The sequence below is a fragment of the Cuculus canorus genome, chromosome 4 (genome assembly GCF_017976375.1).
Source record: "Cuculus canorus isolate bCucCan1 chromosome 4, bCucCan1.pri, whole genome shotgun sequence".
Classification (NCBI taxonomy): domain Eukaryota; kingdom Metazoa; phylum Chordata; class Aves; order Cuculiformes; family Cuculidae; genus Cuculus; species Cuculus canorus.
The window spans coordinates 62623545-62635998 of NC_071404.1; the positions used below are offsets into that span (position 1 = coordinate 62623545).

The following is a 12454-nucleotide window of genomic DNA, read 5'->3' on the forward strand; positions in this document are numbered from 1 at the left end:
TGATGATGACATGATTCTATGATTCAACAATTCCATGATTCTATGATAAGATACTTCTATGAGTTGGTGATTCCATGATGCCATTATTCTATTATTCTACGATTTGATGATTCTACAATTTGACAGTTTTACGACTTGACAATTTTACAATTATGTGATCCGATGATTCTACGATTACATGATTCTATGATTCATTGATTATATGATTAAATAATCCCATGGTTCTACGATTTGACAATTCTATGATTTGATGATTTATTTGCAGATTATACAATTGATGATTCCATGAGCCTATGATTCAATGATGCAACAATTCTATCATTTGACAATTCTACAATTCCATGATTATATGAATCAATGATTCCATTATTTACTTCTTTTCTTATTCTATGATTTGATGGTTCTACAATTGTTGATTCCATGAGCCTATGATTCAATGATTTGAAGATGCCATGATTTTATGATTTGACAATTCCATCATCTGATCATTATATGATTCAACAATTCTGATTTGACAACTTGATCTGATGACTCCATTGACAGATTATTTAATTATTCTGTGATTTCATGATTCTATGATTTGATGATTCCATTAATCGATGATTTCATTATTCTATGATCAGATGATTATGTGATCTGATGATTTTATGATTTGATGATTCCATTAATTATATGGAATTATATGGAGATAATTTAATTACTCTCTGATTTGATGATTTGGTGATTTGATGATTTCACGGTTCTGTGATCTGATGATTCCATGATTTGTTGACTCTATGATTCAATAATTCTACGATTCAGTGGTTTGACTGTCCTGTGATTTGGTGATCTCAGTATCCCGGTATCCCAGGATCTAAGTATCCCAGCATCCTCGTATCCCACCATCCCAGCATCCCGGTATCCCATTATCCCCCTATCCCAGCATCCCGGTGCCGCCCCTGCCGGGGCGGGGCGCGGGGGGCGGCTCGGGGCGGGGCCGGAGCAGGAGAGCGCTAAGATGGCCACCGGCCGCCGCGGGGAGCGGCCCCACCGCTTGCGCCCCGCCTCGCGCGGGCCCCGGGCCCCGGCCGGGCCCTGATGGGGCCGGAGCCACCCCCGCGCCCGGACGCCGCCGCAGCGGCGGAGCGGAGCGGCTGCCCCCGCGCCTAGAGACGCCCCCTTTCCCCTCCGCCGCCACCCCCGAGCCGCGGCCGCCGCCGCCCCGGGCGCCGAGACCCCGGTGAGCGCCAGAACGGCGCCTTTTGTCGCGCCGCGGGGACCCCGGCCGCGCCCGCGGGCCCGGCCATGGCGCTGCCCGGGGAGGGGGGACGACATTGTCACGGCGCGCGCACGGCACCCCCCCCCGCGGCTCGACGCGTTGGGTCCGGCCTGGGGTGGGGGGGGGGGTCTGTGAGCCGGGGGTGACGGGGGGAGCGGGGAAGCAGGGGCTGCACCAGGGACCTGGAATGGGGCTGGAGGGGGGAGCAGGGATGCGGGGCAAATGCTGCACTGGGGACCCGGGATGGGGATGGGGGAGTGGAGGGAGCAGGGGCTGCACCAGGGACCTGGGATGAGGCTGGGGGGAGCAGGAATGGGGGGGAGATAGGGAACAAGAGCTGCACTGGAGACCTAGGATGGGGAAGATCGGGGGGCAGGGCTGGGAGGAATGGGGAGCAAGAGCTGCTCTGGGGACCCCGGGATAGAGCAAGGGGGAGGGGGCAGGAGCTGCGCTGAGGACCTAGGATAGGGCTGAGGGAGGAACAGGGGCTGCAGCAAGAGTCCGGGATGGTGCTGGGATTGGGGAGCAGTGCTGGGGGGGATGGGGAGCGGGAACCGCACCGGGGACCCGGGATGGGGCTGGGGGGGATGAGGAAGCGGCAGCTGCACCAGGGACCTGGGATGGGAATGTGAGTGGGGAGCAGGGATGGGGAGCAGGAACCGCACTGGGGACCCGGGACAGGGCTTGGGAGGGGAGCAGGGCTGGAGGAGCTAGGGGGGGGCGGGGGGGACACAGAGCTGGAGAGGGGGTGGCGGGCGCTGCGCTGGGGACAGGGGGAGCTGGAGAGGGGGAGGCAGGGGCTGCGCTCGGGACCCCGGGACGGGGCTGTGGGGCAGGGACCGGGAAGGAGGGCAACCCGGAGTGCGTGGCGGAGCCGCTGCCGCCTTTGTTGTGGCCGTGGAGGGCGGATTTCCCGCGGGAGCCCCGGCGGGAGGGGGCCGGGCGGGTTGTTCTTTTCCCTGCGCTTCATTTCTGGTTTGATGTAGGGGGATGAGGCACCGGCGCAGAAGAGCTGTGACGGATGAAAGTGTTCGAGGCCAGGCTGGATGGGGCCTTGAGCAGCCTGATCCGATGGCAGGGGATTGGAACTGGGTGATCGTTAAGGTCCCTCCCAGCCCAAACCATTCTGTGATTCTAGATCTGGAGCTGTCGACCTCAAAGTGCGGCAGAGATATTCCAGTTCAAGTACCCGGCGTGTTTCTCCCGATGCATACCTGGGGACTGGGATGTTGTGGGTCCCGGGAGGCTGGAGGTGCTGAGGTACCTGCTGCTCGTCTCCAGGGTGGTGTTTGCCCTGTGGTGCTGCGAGGTGATGCGCTAGATGAAGAGTTTTGCATAGAGGCCAGTCAGTAGTGGTGGTTGCTAAGACTGGTGTTCACCTTGAAAGATTAGGGCCGTAATTTCTACCTGTGCTTGCATGTGCCTTCATGGGGAAGAATTTATCAAGGAAAAGTGCAGTGGGCTAAATGTGTGTATTTCAACCTGTGGTTTTGTGAATTATTAACTGAAATTTCTAGGCGAACGAGTAACTCCCAGGATCTTGGCACTGACCTGCGTGTCCTGGCCTTATTTTAATAGTTGAGTTTTGGTTACTTGGCAGTGTAGGTTTGTGACAGTCAGTTCATGTCCGTGATTTGGACCATGAAATTTTACTCTGGAAAACAAGTGGTAGATTTCCTGGTAAGAACAGCAAGTTTTGTATGTGGTAAAAAACAGAAATGGTCAACCAAGACATAAACTGTCCCAAAGCTGTTTTCCTACCTGATGCCTGTCCATGCGCCTGTGCCCAGTTATGATTGAGCAGCTGTATGTTGTTCCTGAGCTCTCAGACTCCCATAGATCTAGGCTGGAGAGCCAGCTTGATTGTACCTTTGGCACATTTTGGTGACAAGCTAGCGTTATGTCAACATAGCCTATGTGAACAAATAGTATAGTTTACATAAACTGGCATCTTCTGCAGTATTTTGCTTGTCCTCTGCAATGTTGGTAGCCTTACAGCATCTGCAAATATGAAACTTAACTGGTTTTTGTCAATCCTTCCAAATCTTTCTCTGTGATTTTTAGATTGCAGGCAGGCATTTTTAAGAAGCAGAATGCAATGTGTGCCCAAAACCTGCGTCTGTGTTAATGTGGCATTGTGACTTTGCTCCATGATGCTGGTCAAGAAATGCTGGTAATCTAAATTCAGGTGCACCTTTGGACTACAAGTGGGTATTGCCACCCTACATAGTGTGTGTCTGTTAAGCTCAGTTGCAGCCAGCTCTGAAAAATTCAACACCATTGATAGAAATGTGTTTTGGGTAGAAGAATGCCTCAAATATCAGTGGTATTAGACTAGAAATCAGTGAATGTTGTTCTTCAGTTTGGTACTTGTTTTCTAGGAACTGGACATGTTTGCTTCTCTAGTTTGCTGGGCAGTTTTATGCTGCTAGAGTTGAAATAACAATGTAGTATGTTTTGGGTTATATGCTTGCAACTGTGTTGCAGACCTTAGCTGATTATCTGTGTCATTCAAATTGAAGCAAGTTAAGCACAATGCTGCTGTGGTTTTTTTTTTTAGTATCTCCAGTACCTGTATGAAATGTCTTACAACATTTCTGTTCCAAGGTTTAAGTAAGGGTAGTATATCAAGTTGATTGTTTATTTGCAGTAATATCAGCTACTTGATAGTATTGTGTGGTATCAGTACTGTGGGAAAGGAACTCATTTATTTATTTCCGAACAATAACAGGAAGATGCTAAGTAACAAAATTATTGTAACACTTAATATATTCAACCTGGAAATAACAAATTTAGTTCAGAACACTACATTGTCATCTTGCTCCATGAATGAGCTGAGAGGTATGCTAACAGTCATCTGGATGGGAATGAAAACCTTGGCATTTAGCTCTGGTTTACTGGAGCTACACTGCCGAAGTGGACAAGGTGAACACATCTTCAGGATGTACTCATGTTTGTTGCTGTTAGAGGAATTCAGCAATGCATTTCACACCTGCCAGTATTACTTGATTTCATAGTTCTCTGCAAGTGTTCATTTGGATTTTTTTGGTGTATGGAAAACTTCTGGAATGCTTCATGTACAGAGTGTGGAGTGAGTACAGGCAGATGTTCTGCTTACCCTTTGAAATACTCAGGGCTGTCATGAGATTGTTTGGAAACTTTGGTGTTGGAATATGGTGTTTCACTTCCCAAATGTTTATGTTAACTGTTTTGTAGCCTTGGGTTGTGGGGATTTACTTGGGTTTCTGAAGATCTGCGAAGCTGAGGAGGGTAAAGAAAAACTGGTAGTTCCCTTGCTGATGGTTAATTTGCTGAAGGACACATCTGCTGATGTTCATTAGCAGTTTTGCTCATATTTGTAAGTGATTTTAAGTTCCTATTGCGAAATAGTGGAAATACTGTTTCAGCAGTGGCCTGTTTCAGTAGGGGGAAAACAAATATTTTTTCATGGCTTAATACTGAAGCTTTTAATTTCACTAATTTCCTCCTTGATTTTTTTTTTGTTGTTGTTGTTGTTGGTGTGTTGCTAATTGCAACAGTACAGCACTTAAAATGCCCAAGTTGTGCCAAATACTTACACTATTAGTTTCTTTGAGTTATTGTCAGTGCTGGTTTATTTCTAAAAATACTTCTTTTTGTTACTTACGTGTCCTGAGGGATGTACAACTTGAGTTATAACTGTAAGCCTTGCTGTACCCTTCACAGTCTTAGAGGGACTGAGGCGTACTGACTGATTGTTGTGTTTCCTGGAACAGCTCACTTCTTTAACTTTGTTAGTTTTCATCTTGTACTACTAAACCATTTCAGTCTTGTAATCTTCTGTTGGAGACTTCACATCCTGCTGCTGGGCTGTTCACACCTTGTCCAGGCTAGGTAGGAGAAGGCAGGACATGATTATAAGGCTGCTATGCACATTTGTTTTAGCCAGCTGTCTCACAGACGGTATAGAAGGTGTTGCTGTATCCAATATTCGTGTTTGTGCTCTCATTGCCAGAGCTCCTGATATTGCGTATGAAATTCTGCTAGCGGCTTGTAATATTTTAACTGAGGTCGTTGGTGCAGATATAATGGCAGCATCTTGGCTTAGGTGATAGCACTGCAAACCTTGCAAGATTGAATGTGCTTTACTACTGGTCCAGCCTTGAGAGCATCTGTTTGTCGAGCAACCCATGTTTCATGATGCAGTATTGCAAGCTTTTGCTTGACGGTCGCATCTACTTCTCTGGTTTTACAGGTAAGTGCGTATAGCACCTTCCTTTTTTAGGCAGTGAAGCATAGTGCAATATCTACAGACTCTTTGTGTTTGGATCACCCATTGGATGATGGGGATGATTATTTAAGCAAAGCTATATGATCTGTAGCACAGGTATTGCATATCTAGCTTGATCTTTATGCTAATCCTGTATCAGAGCTTAACAGGTGAAGGAAGAATAGTAAATCCTGTATAAAACTGTCGGGTTAGTGTCATGTAGCGTTTTCTGGCTCAAAGTGGCTTGTTTAAACTGTGTGTGCTGATTTGATACTGACCTGTAATTAAAAGGAATTTTTGTATGAATGGTGAAAGGGGAACAATTTGTAGCTAATTTGCCTGTAGTATACATGCCTATAAAGCATTTAAATATGTACCTGAAAGGTTTGTGGGAGCTTGTCTTTTCTACTTGGTCTTTAAGGTACCTAAAGGATATTGGTGACTTTTTTCATTATTCGCCATGCCACTTGCTCAGTTCAACGATACCTTTTTTTTTTTTTCCATGAGGGTTGGTCAGAAGGTACCAAAAATTGCTGGTTGCTCAACTGAAATAAGGTTTCATGCACTGGGCACCTTTTTCTTCCTCCCTCTCTCTCAGCTGCTACAAAAAAGACATGATGACTGCTATGAGAACTACATAGCGACAGCCAGCCTGGTGAAGAGGCCGTGGCTTTGGTCTGAGGTGCTGGTGCTACTGTTGGGGGGAACTGACTTACTCCAGCTTAGGAGCTCTTGGCTAGTATCAAGGCTTTCAAAGCGGGTGCAAAATGCAGCTTTGTCCACTAGCTGCAAAGGAGGAGGACTGGGTCTTGTTACTTTTCTGTTTTATTTGTTCCAAATGTGCAGGAGATAATTTTTGTTTCTTTCCCTCAAGTCTTTTGTGAGTAAAGGTGACATACATCTTTTGGTTTATCCCATAAACAGCTCTGGGGCGAAACTTTCTGATTTCTGTTCTGTGTGGAAATATGCAGTCAATGTAATTTTTGACAATTGTGCTGATGTTTTTGGAATTTTGAGTTACAGCAGGGAATTTCTTTGATTTTTTTTTTTTAATGGTGTGTTTTCTTTTCCTTTTTTTTTTTTTTCTCTACCCATGTGTTGAGCAAAGCTGCGAGCATGGAAGTAGAATTGTCTGTATTGAGATTTGGGAAAAAAAATTGTTTGATATTCTCTTGCAATTGGATTATTCCAGTGAGAGTTCCGTGTCATGTTTTGGGATCTTTCCCTTTTGAGGGAGAACAGTTTTGGTTGCTTTGCTGGTTTTGGTGTTTCATCAGTGTCCTGTGATGGATTTCTGCTTGTCTTAAGCATGTGACTCATAATGCTTCTGTCATGCCACAAAATAGGAACACATTTGCAGAACTTACTTTTTTGTACATCTGCTACTGTATCTTCTGAAGTTTTAAAAGTGTTAGAACACTATGATGCTAGAAAAAGAGTGAATTATGTGGAGGAAATGAACAACAAGGGATGTTTAATGTTACAAAGGCACATAAATGTGCTGTTTTAGGTAAACATTAAGAAATGTGGGAGAAAGATAAGAGGATGCATCTCAATTATGACAATCTGATATGCATTAAAAGAATGTTTAGTTCTTATACCTTCACAAGTATTGCTTTTTCCATGTCATGCATTTTGTTACAATACTATAAGGAAAAACGTTTGAGCAGATTGGCTAATGTAGTGTGCCAGTTATAATAAATACAAAAGCACATGGAAGAAGTGGGTTTTCTGTATGGCTTATTTCATCCCTTTCTCTCTTGCTCTAGAGAAGTTGCATATTACACTGAAAGTATACTTTTTCAGGTTGGGTGGGTGTTCATCACTTAAATGCCTAACTAAAGCTTCTTATTCCAATTCCGAGACACCTATTTTAGCGAAGTCAGACCCTTTCTAGTTGTCTTTTGACTACTTTTTTTCCAGAAACTTTTGTAAGAACTTCCTAGTTGGTGAAATAAGTTACTCTGTCTTGAATCATCCATTTTCATTCTTAAGACCGTGCCAATTTGGGGTTTGGATGTGCATTTGAGGCTTTGCAATGTAGAGGTTTCAGAGTATAGGGGAAGTTACCAAAATTGATGCTTAATTTAAAACATCAGTATCAAATAAGCAAATGGAGAAGATCAAAACTTTCAGAACTAACAATTCGGTAGTAATGAGATAGACACATATCCAGAAAAAGTAGATATTCCCTTGTGTTCCCTAGATGTTTCTGGGGTGGTTAATTTTTTCAAAACGGTGTGACTTCAGTGAGAATGTGGATCAGGAGCTCTAGAGAGAAATGTTCATCTGGCTTTCTATTTCTCTGACAAAACCAGTAGTGGTGTCACCATGCACTGGGTATTAGAAGGCAGCTCTGCTTGACTTGTCTTGCTGTTACTTTTCTCCCAGGTGGAGTGTGGGTGCCAGTTAACATTTTATGTTCTTACATTACCAGGTGACATTATTTTCAAATGAAGACATGGTAAAAATCACAGTATAATTCAAAGAAGGGTGGTTTGATTTGTGTTAACTAGTAGATGATAGGGTGTTGCTTCAGAAAGTGGACTGTATTTGAATACTGTGGTGATAATTAGTGTTGGTTACTGCCTGTAGCTCTTGCTGAGAATTAAAATCTTAACTTCCAGAGGAGCTGTAATAGAGAGGATTTGTACACCAGGGTCTTCCTGAAGCTTGTGTTTAGTTACTTGGCACTGTAAGTATATCCTTTTTTTGTATAATTTGAGATTAGTGGAATAGAATAAGAAATTGCAGGGCTAGGAAAATGTTTAGAGTGTCTAGAACGTATGCTGTTAAGAAAAAAAAAATGCACACAGAGAGAATGCATGTGCTTTTTCGTTAAACACATGGCAAAATGTTAACTTGACTTGGTGACAAAACTTCTGAAAGCTTTCAAGTGCGTGGATGATAGTTCCAGGAAGTTACCTAAAGGAAGGTAAAGATGTTTAAGAAAGTTAATTAGATAGTAGAAGTGCACCTCAGCTTTAGTCTGAAGGTTATTAGGCTGGCATGGAGTATTGAAGTTTGAGTTTTCCATGGTTGGTAGACTGTAGTAGTGGAAGCTTTTTTGGGGGGTTTGTGTTTTTTTGGTTTTTTTTTTTTTGCTTTGGCTGGATGATCTGGAGTCTCTAGTGGCAATACCAGGTTAAATGGTTCCTGCACCCAGACTGTAGGGAGCAGAGGGCAGAAATTATCCTTGATTTTTGAAAAAACAGGGAGCAAAGCAGTTGTCTGAGGACGGCCAAAGGAGTAATGGGAACCAAGAGCTGGGAATTCCCAGGGCTTTCAGGTTTAATGCTGAAAGCCCATGTATCTGTGAAAGTTGTCCTGTAGAACCAGGGCCTTACTGCTCTTACAGGACTTTAAGGACTTTGGGTTTTCCTGTGTGTGTTTTAGTGCCAGAAGCTTTTGAACCCTCATTGAATGGGAGAGGGTGGGCTTTAGTGCTCTGACTTTCAAACAGGAGAGAAGAGTGCTTTCACTGCAGGGTAATGATAGCGGGACCTCAATCTACTGTTTTTATGCTAAGTTTCACCACCTGCCTAGTGTTCAGAGTGTCATTGATGGTCTTAGGACTTGTGTTTGCAGTTGTATTTTTGCTGAGACTCATTTGCTTCTAACGGGATTTTATGGAAGTCCTTGGGTCTTCATGTGAGAGGCAGGGATGAGATCAAGGCCTTGCATTGTATTTGTGTGAGTGCGGAGTACAGAATGTATTGCATGGTAGAATGACAAGCAAAACAGATAACAAGTGTGTTTCTTTGTGTAAAAGTTGAGCGTTTTGATGTTCTCAGGATCGCTAACCTAAGAGTTGAAATGTTGTGGTGCAGGCCCTCACTTATAAGATTGACTCAAGTTATGGCTTTTAAAAACATTAAAAGCACAAAATAAATGGATTTCCATTTTGATTTTTGAGCCTTGAGCATACAGTTGTCATGTTCTCCCCACAACTGGGAGGGCTATGACGTTTTTTTGAACCTTCACATGGCGAAATGCTCAGAATTGGGATGCTGCAAATATGATGAGATTGAGAAGGGTGTGGTCAGAGCTGGCAATGCTCTTGTCATCGCTGGTTTCCTGTCTGATAAAGTGACCGAAGAGGAGTGAAATTTGTTTTATTTAGGAGTTTTTTTAAATATGCAGAAGAAAAGATGCATTTCTGGACAGGCAGAAGTAAACATTCTTCATAAGCAGTCATGTGGACCAGTCATAGAAACAATTTTGGTATTGCATCACAAACTAAATGCTAATACTTGAGTCAGTAGCAGTTGCACAGTGAGCCACAATAGAAGTGTAGAAACAAAGTCTCTGTGGATATGCTCTGGGAGAATGCTAATTTGCTTGTTAATTAGGTTTGCAAAGGTTTCTTTATCACAGTTCAGAGCAGTGAGGATAAGCTAGTAAAGAATATTTAATTTAGGTTTTGAGTGGGTCATGAAGTAACCAGGGAGTATCTCTTCAAGCTCTTCATTATTAAGAGAGTGTAAAGGCACAGTAGCAACACTTCTTACTTTGTATTAACTTCTGGAGAGACAAATGTTTTGCATTCAGTTTCTTAACAGGGATGTAACCATGTTCCTAGCAGTGTTGGATGGGGGGGAAAAAAGATTCCTTGCTCTTTATTTGAAATACAATGCAGTTTCACTGGTGATGTCCTGTGATTAGGGAGACAGGAATCCAGGTATGCTATATTAATAGCTGGATTTTGTTGTTAGTGGTTGGTTTTGCCTAGCTACTTGCACAGCTTCTTGGTGTGAATTGGAGAAGCCTACTGAGCAGTTAAACCACCTAAAGGTATAACCTATTTTTATTTCAGTAAAGCACGTATGTGCATAGATGCTTCAAATGCACGATGGTGCGAATGTTTGGGGTTTGTTTGGTTTGTGTGTTTGTTTTGGTTTTTTTAATAATTGGAAGCAGGAGGAGGTGTGTATTGCAAATAATGTACTTAGAAAAATATTTTTCATCTAGCTGTATGTGCCTTTAAATGTTGATCCTTGTAAGAGGAGATCAGTATAATTGCTGGTGTTGACAGCCGTGAGTCTGATGCTGACCAGCCCCAGAAGATTCATGGACTGGAGGATGGAGAGGTTTTTGTGGCTGGTGGATGGAATCACTTGTCCATAGGGGAAGCTGCTGCCTAAGCTGCTGAGCTGTCTCTTCAACATGTAGCGTTTACAGTTGTTTTTAAACGCCGTTCACTGGAAGTATGGCAGTGTTCATTGTGTCCAATGGAGGAATAATGCTTTCTCCTAATTATAGCAAACTCACTAAGTGAGTTTAGAAACTCTGAGTTATAGAAACTCAGGTAGTGAATTTTATTACATGAGTTTCTTCTAATTTATCAATTCAGCTGTCTGCTGCCGGTTTTCAGTGTCTTCCTCTTTTATTTATGAACCTAAAATAAATGGTAGGATGCATCTGTCTGTGCTTATCTGTATTGTGTTAATGCCATTCCTTATTTCTCTCTTGCAGTAAGAAAGGGTCCTCACCTTCCATTTCTTTTTTAGGCTGTGCTTAAGTATTTTGATGTTAGTGAGTATGCTTCTTGCTCTTGTTTATACCTTTTGTAATAAGTGCTCCTGAGGTGAGATTCCTAGGACCTAACAGAGTATTTTGAACAGGGCTGAGAAGAAGATGGCAGAACATGGTGAGCTGGAGGCTTGTACTAAAAATACAGTACTGTCTTAAAATGTGTATCTCTCAATAGGTTATTTTTATTTTCTGCTGTATGTTGTATAAGATCTTATTGATTCATATTGAAGCATAGCTGACCCAGTCTAAATTAAAATTGTTTCAATAAAAAGATGTGGAAGAGGAGGAGGAGAAAAAAAGGGACTGGGAACATGGACATTTCAGAGCAGGATCTGAAAAAGGTGTGTACTGGAACAGTATGGCTACAGTGCCTGACATCTTTTCACTTTCTGTGGTGTCTTCTCTTAATTAAAAACGACTGTCTTTTGAAAAATCTGGTACTTCAGTGGTGATCTTTGGATGATTGTAATGTTTTTTGCTGTAAGAAATTACTTTCCTTCCACAAAAGTAGTAACACCTGTCTGCATTGGTTGCAGCATCTTTTAATTAAATGGAAGTGTCTCTTTTGGGAAGATGTCCTGTGTAATGAATAGCTCTGAGTTGGGCAGAAATCTTCCATGGTTAGTACTGTGTTCTCCTCACCAGTCATCACTTGCCTAAGAGGTTTTTATTTCCACACTGAAAGTGAGTTTGCTTACCTTCCAGTGCCTGTTGTAATACCATTATCTGCTAGGTCAAAGAGCTTTGTGCTATGTAGATATAATCTGCATACAGAGAAGATGACCCAATCGCCTTTTAACTTTGTATTGGCCTTCAGTAATAAATTTTAGCTTTCAGTGATAAATAAAATATATTTAAGTAGTTAGTAGTCAGTATTTCCACTCTATTTGCCCTCTTGAGATTAAGATCCTTTAAGAAGAGTGACCTTCACATGTCTCAGGGTATTCTGTTGGCATTCTCGTATAGACAGTAGTATTTCTTGCCTGCTTTGAAACTCACCCCTCCTTCTTGGTCTTTCTCTCCCATCTCGGGGCTGCCTCTCACTGCATCCAAGGGTCATGTAACTAATATTGCCATGGGTTTGTTAGTTATCCTCTTGGAATTTGTACTTCATGTGCTCCAATCCTCTCTTCTCACTTTGGTTCCTAGCATGTAACCATGCATTTGTCGGTACTAAAATAGGTGACGGTTAGAAAGTGCCTTCTCCACAAAGAGATCCAATTAATGGTGTCAGCAGGCAGTTACCATGTATTGCCTGTGTGCTCATGCAGGTGCATGAATTATTGTCTTCTGTTAAAATATTGGTTGTATTAGCTGGTGTGCCTTTAATAGGATTAAAGTGAAATTGCTGGTATCAGTTTAATGACGCTGAGCAGCACATGCCAGCTTTGCTAATGAGTATATTCATCTGA

The 12454-nt window shown here is 43.0% G+C and overlaps 1 protein-coding gene across 4 annotated transcripts in view; it reads left to right on the forward strand.

The window, feature by feature from the left end:
• Positions 1-998: 998 nt before the first annotated feature.
• Positions 999-12454, forward strand: part of WDFY3 (WD repeat and FYVE domain containing 3) — a 178305-nt gene continuing 166849 nt past the window's right edge. For all 4 annotated transcript variants that reach the window (XM_054065764.1, XM_054065766.1, XM_054065765.1 and 1 more), the window contains exon 1: positions 999-1219. The gene's annotated coding sequence lies outside the window, so the exon portion shown is untranslated. The remainder of the gene's footprint in view (positions 1220-12454) is intronic.